A 7,079-nucleotide genomic window follows, 5' to 3' on the forward strand; every position below is an offset into this window, starting at 1 on the left:
GCAGTCGGAAGCAGTTCGCCGACAGGACGTATGTCATAATTAAATATACGCGGCCGGACGGAAGGAGCCAAGAGCTTCATCCCCCTGGCTCAGTCTCCTCTTACGAAGTCACCGAGAGCGCTGCATTGACTTTCGCCTCACCTTCACTTTGTTTTTGTTGAATCTGCCTATACGAAAATGTCAGATACAGGCCGGAATGAAAAATGCCGGTTCCGCCTGAACCCAAAATTGGGGAACCAGCTTGTATCCAGTCTGGAACCGCGCAGTTCCAGATGGGATACAAACTGGTGCCCCCATTTCAGACCCAGGTTGTGCGCCGCGAGCACATGTAGCGGAGACGTGACTAGAGAAGTGCCCCTGTGATGTTCCCGGAAGACGGGAAGTATCATTCGCAATCGTCGTGTGTGTTTTGGAAGCGAAGCGGGTCACAGGGTCCACGAGTGCGCAACCACAAGCCAAGGTTCACGAGCGCTGCGTTGACTTCGGCGATCTCGTTCTGCTTGGTGCAACACGGCGGTGCGACAAAGAGCTGAATCGTTCGTGATATGTGGTTCGGTGTCTTGGAGGTAGAAACCCACACTAACACGGAGCTCAAATTGGTTGTTGTAGGGTTGAGGTTCAACAGGTTCAGTTTCGTCGTCGTCAGCTGATCAGGTCCAGCTAATCCGGGAGGACGCAGCGAGCGTTTTTAAAAGTAACTCTCCCTTCGTTCCGTTTCAAAATGTGGAAGATTCCCGAGGCATACCGTGAGTAAAAAGCTGCGGGCGTTTTCAACAAAATTAGGTCGTCTTAATCGAACAGTAAACTCTGGATTGTTGTCCTAAATCTTCCGTTTTTATGCTTCGTGTTGTTGGACTGCGTTTGCACATCGACGTGTTTGCACAGCGACGCACACCGCTTAGGTAGATGATTCGGTGCTGCAAACGACCGGTTATAGAGCATTTCAGGGGCACTTAAAGGGATACCCCCCTGGTTTTTTCATTGTCTCCGATTTGCTTGAAATTTTGCTAAACTAACCAACAAATATCGTGAAAATAGTATCCCAAATATTAGGTCAAAATATTGTTTTTTTGCAAAGTTATGGAATTTACAGTTTTGGTCCTCACCGTGTTTTTCAAGCTCGAAGTCTCTACTGGCAACAATGAAAAAGTGACGTCAGTGGAAGGCAGGGGTTCACTGTTTGGGCTGTAGATTTTGTTTTAAACTGATTCGAAGCCGTTTCATGGTGTCAAATGAATGCTTGGGAAGCTCGCTGCAGTACCCGCGCTCCAGCACGGAGCAAATGATTGGCATATTCTATTTTTTGGCTGCTTGCTCGACTGGCAAGTCTGCCTGCCACTGACGTCACGGCACTGAAAAGTGCGCGAATATTTGAATGTTGGTATTTGGATCATTTTCATTTGCCGATTTCACAATACCTATTATGAATTTCGCGATTCTTAATAGCATACCGGAGAGAGTAAAGGCCGGGGAGTCAGAAAATATAGTTAGTTAAGGTAGCTCAAAAAATCGGTGGAGTACCCCTTTAAGTCACCGCCGATATTTTCCTGTAAATCTCGTGTGAGTTTGTTGCGCTCATCATGCGGTGCGAATGAATTAGGGCAAGATTTCCTACCTGCCCACAGATGCATGAAATGAAACAATATTTTACGTAGTGTGCATGGTGCTTTTTTATTTTGGGAAGCAGCGTTGGTGCATTTATTATGGTACAATCATTTGGGAGCTGAGAAATTGGGGAGAGCGAGCAAGCTTTCCCAACTTTGTTCCTCTTCTCTCTGGCACTGCCCCTATAGTTTCAAGTTTCAGCTTTAGTAGGCATACCTACTAGCAGGTACAAACTGCTCTAAACCAGGTTAAAGACAGGGGAAGTCAGGACGGTGCGAACTCCGTGTTTCGCGCTTTTCGCAAGGTGACTGGGTAAATGCTTTTGCGAGGTATGCGGAATACGCAAACGATTTTGTTACGCCCGTCGTTTGTGTCTCTCCAGCAAAACGAATAAGATGATCTACAAAGGCGCAATCACAAGTCAAGATTTACGACAACAGTGCGTTTGCTTCGGTGGTCCGTTGTATTTTACCTTGCGTTCTGCAACGCCGTGCCATGACTAAGAGCTGGAACGTCCACGGTTTGTGCTGGCCTACCGGTTGACAGAAACCCGCATCGCCCGCATCGGCACCAAGGGCACTTGGGCTGTTGATGCTCAAGCCTTTCATTCACGGCTTGTCGCCAGCTGATCCTGGCTGCTCGACGGTGACGAAGCGGCGAGAGTGACCTCTGAAGTAAATGTAAATCCTCCTTCATCCAGTTATCCGATGTCAAAGTGTGCAAGATGTCCAAAGCGTAGTGAGGGCGGGAACTAGAAGGGTTTAGCCTTGCTTTTATAACCGAAACCAGAGCGGAGATACCTGCCTTGCGTACTCCAAACTGACGGAAGCAATAAGTTTCAACAGGTCCAGTACGTCACCGGGAATGTAGGCGAGACGGTGCACACTGTTTAAAAGCATGCAGTATCTACGAGGGGTACCAGGAAAATGACGCCAACAGAGAAGAAGCTTCCGATTCAGCATAATGCAGTGCCACGGGCCCGTGAATCTTCAAAATTCGAAACAATAACAAAATAATAATAAAAAAAAAACTATAAAAAAAAACGTATCAGCGCCACATTAGTGATCACGACTAACACCGGTCAGAAACTCCCAAGCCCCACCACTCCAGTCGACACCGACACGAGCTACGAAAACAAACTGCATCAAAACGCTCCAAAAGTGAAAGCGTCTGCTCCCGTACTGCAACTAGCGGAAGTGTTGGGCGAATGTCTTTCACAAGAATCTATAAAAAAAAAATGCTTTGCGCAAGGATCATTTCCATTTAATATTGGATACATAATGATAAAATCCCAATAATTTGTTTTTCTATTTGATTCAGGCTAGTCGGACTGCTCACAAGACTGGTCGAGCATGAAAATAACAAAAATTTGAACTTTTTCATGGATCGTTTCAGATTTATTGTTAATACATCGTTAGTTTTCGCAACGGACTAACATTAGAGAATTCGCGTCCATACATTTTAAATGCAAACAGTTCTTACATACGGCTGTACCTTGCGCCGTGTTTTGTCTTCTATAGATCTGTAACGGTCAGCGACCAAAGAACTCTCCCGCACATGTCAAGCTTATATGCGCCGCAAGGAGAAAAGCATGTTGAGTAGTAGTAGTTAGTGGTGAGGGTAGCGGAAGCCGGAACATGTTCATGTTGAGTAGGAAGTGTATACGGCGCAGTGTCGTTGTTGTGTTTGTGTATATGTCGGTGTCGGTGCTGTGTAATACGTGGTAACCGTGTTGTCTGCGATGTATGTAGGGTTGCTGTCTACTCGTGATCGTTCGCAGCACTGATCTTTATGTCTATTTGCTGGATCGCGTTTGACCAGCTCCTCCTATGGACCGGAATGCGGTCACTGGCGGCCATCTTTAGGTAGAGTTATATCATCTCTAGCCATTATAGTAATATGGCGGACAGCGCAATGGCGGCAGGGTGCCATTAAAAATAGCCGTAGATCTAGTACACTGTACCGTGGGTGACATTTCGTGCTTGATTGAAGTTGTTCGACGAAGCAGATTCTTGAAACCCGGCGTGAACGGTAGCCTCATCTTTGAGGACCCGGCAAAAGTTCTACGAAAGCGCAGCACCGGGGGAAAGCAGCGCAGCTCGCATCAAAAGCAGACTCCTTACCGTCGTCTGCCTTCGATGCTTCTTTCGATGCGACTTTTGATACGTGCTGTGCTGCTTTTCTCCCGGCGCTGCGATTTCGTGAAACTTTTACCAGGTCCTCAAAAACCGGACTACTGTTCACGCCGGGTTTCAAAAACATGTTTCGTCAAATAATTTTAATCAAGCACGCAATATCACCCACGCTATTTTGACCGCAGCCTGCCAACCCACCTGCCAAAACGCTATCTGCCATGGATGGATGAGAGCGGCTGCAGCAGCTTACATTGGCTAGAGGTGATATAACTCTACCTAAAGATGGCCGCCAGTGACCGCATTCGCGGAGCGGGCAAACGCGATCCAGCAATTGTCATAGAGATCAGTGGTTAGCATAGAGTGCCTAGAATATACTGGCTAGTGTGACGAGCGCCAGCGCTCCCCTAAGGGAGAGGGTGGCAACTCTTGTTATGAATGCCCACCGAAGGCAGCAGAGGGCGCTGGCTGTCGGGTGGGTGCTGCCGCAGCAGACAACGCGGCTTTCTAGCTTTGGAAGTGTACAAGCGGTTGCTCTTCTGCGTATATGTGATTGTTCTTCTGGTGCGCGCCCTTTTTTGTTCACCGAGCTACAGCGGCTGTTCTTGATGCCACTTCTGCAGGCATTGTCACCATAAAATGTCCAAGCCCAAGAGGCAGTGCAAAGAGAGAACATGTTTTGTCCCGCTGTGCACGAGTGGCTACCGTTCGAACAAGCAGCAAGTGTCTCTGTTCACGGCACCTGCCGACGCTACGCGGCTGGCGGAGTGGGAAAGGGCGATAAAAAGAGAAGACAGGAGGTTGACATTAGCATCTGTCGTGTGTGAAAAACATTTCGAGGAGAGCTGCATTGAGCGCGCGTTCAAGGTGACGGTAAACGGCGTGGTGAATGAGATCGCTCGAGACAAACCACGTCTAAAGCCTGATGCTGTGCCAACATTGTTTGAGCAATATCCGAAGCATCTAGTGCCCAAGAAAGCACAAAAGAGAAAGGTGAGGAACCTTTGCTTACAGGAGCCACCTCCACAAAGACGCAGAGAAAAATCCCATCCGCTGGACGGCGGTGTGATCGGCAACATTGCAACGGATGAAATTGAAAGTTCCGTTTGTTCTGACGATTCGGCCGCGTGTGCCAAACGCACCGAAAGGTTGGATTCGCAGGGAGAGCCGGCATCACAGTCTCAAAGCGACAACCAGCCTGTACTACAGTCATCAACCGAGAGTGGCCACCCATTTAGTGGTATCTCGATTCCTGCAACATGGATGGAAGTTCCAAGTGTATCTAATGACTGTTTGTCCTACGCATCCTGCGAAGCCGAGGAAAATAATTTCGGAAACCTCTTCATTGAAAGAATGGTAATTTTTGGCAAGGCCTTGCCTGAGCGGGGGTCCATTTTAGCCACCGTGTATCTAAGAAAAAGGGAGCATAGCAAACAGGTGCTTGCAACCCGAAGTGAGGCAGAATTGTTGGTGAAGAAGATTTCCATGATGATCCTTTGCTGTGGCTGTGGCATGAAGCCAGTGTCAAACAAGTACTCCATGTACAGAAAAATGTTCTTTGCTGCTAGGTGCCTGTTAACAACTGAAACCGAAGGAGGTTCTTGCGCCCAGTGCAAATATCAACGAGTGCTTGCTCAGAACAAGATGGGCAGGTTGAGAAAGCAGAAGGGGTCCACATGTGAGAAAAGAAAACACCACAACACATCCCGCACTCTCACAAGAACAAAAAAGAAATTGGCTCGCGTGCAGGCACAAGTGGCTCAAATGAAAGAGGAAAATAAAACAATAAGCGAAGAGGCTCTAGAAGCGAGGATCCGGGCACTCCCTCAGAAACAGAAGCTTGCTGTCAAGAACTGCTTCACTGCTGCTCAACGGAAGTCGCTCAGAGGAATGACTTACGATGACGAATGGATTGTTGAGTGCATAATGATGCGGATGCGAAGTCCGAAACTTTATGAGCACTTACGTAAAGAAAAAGTCATGATCCTCCCAGGCCGAACCTGCCTTAAGAAATATCTGCAGCGCTTTGAAGGCGGTTTTGGTTTAAACCCAAAGGTGTATGCTGCTCTGGCTGAAAAAACGAAGGACATGGATGACTTCAGCTGCCATGGTGGTCTCGTAATCGACGAGTTGAAGTTATCAGAGCACCTTGATGTGAAATCTAATGGTGAGTTTCACTGTTGAGTCCAGAACCCTACTGAAATAATAGCGTATTGTTGCATTAGTCACATTGGTTTAATTTGAGGATGTCCAGTTCTAAAAGCTCATGAGTATGCTTGGTCTAAGCTGTGCATTCCGTTTTCTGAAGGCCAGCTCGCCTTGGCCTCAATTGATGCCTAGGCAAAAATTCACAAATGAAGATGTGTAAGAAAAAGTTAGGGACTAAATATATTGTATTCTTTATTTTATTTTTGCAATTCAGGTGGCATTGAGGGCTTCGTTGATCTTGGCGAGCAATCACCAAGTGACCAGAAAGGCATTCTGGCAGACCACGGCATGGTTGTACTTTTCCAGCCATTCACCGCTAAGCCGCATCAAATCTACGTTCCTTAGGGCTACGATTTAGGGACTGTTGCCAACACTACATCCATGTGATTTCTGATTGTGCCTGTTTTAGGGAACTGGACACAGATACTTGGTGTTTTTGCTGCGAGAGGCAATGTGAAGGCACCAACTCTTGCTAAGATCATCATAGAAACCACCATCCTTGCAGAACAAGCTGGCTTGGTTGTTAACACCGTAACATGTGATGGTGCCAGCTGGAATAGAAGCATGTGGCGACACTTTGGTGTACAAGGTAAGGGGGTCATGCAAACTTGCAGGGTGTAAAGGGAAGACGCGGGTTCCAAAATCGAAACAAAACCTGAAAAAAATATTGATTTTCTGGAACTGTTTTTTCTACTCTATATGGTGCAATATATCACCCAGTAAAGTTCCTCTGCATTGCTGGGTTGAGTAATGCCATGTTAGCGATAAAGTAGTAAATGAGCCCTTAAAACGTGATGAAAAGGCGCAGCTTTGGAGAATTTTAAATCGCGAATGGCATGGCGGATTTTCGCCTTCTTGGGCACGTTCGAAAGGACGCCTTTTACACTGCGCGGCGAAACATTAAAAATGTTGTAACTTGCAAACTGGCGGTCGGATATGCCCCAAACTTTGCACCGCCTAATCTAGTAACGAAGTAGAAAACTGGTGCAAATTTCAACAACCTATTTCTAGCATTTCAAAAGTTTCAAACCCATGTCCTCCGTCAAATTGTTATCACTTCTTTTGTTTTAGTCTCTGCAGATGGCCGCATCAAAAACAGCACACGGCATCCTGTGGACCCAACGAGGCAGCCCT

Source organism: Ixodes scapularis, unplaced genomic scaffold (assembly GCF_016920785.2).
Source record: "Ixodes scapularis isolate PalLabHiFi unplaced genomic scaffold, ASM1692078v2 PGA_scaffold12__126_contigs__length_90152505, whole genome shotgun sequence".
NCBI lineage: Eukaryota > Metazoa > Arthropoda > Arachnida > Ixodida > Ixodidae > Ixodes > Ixodes scapularis.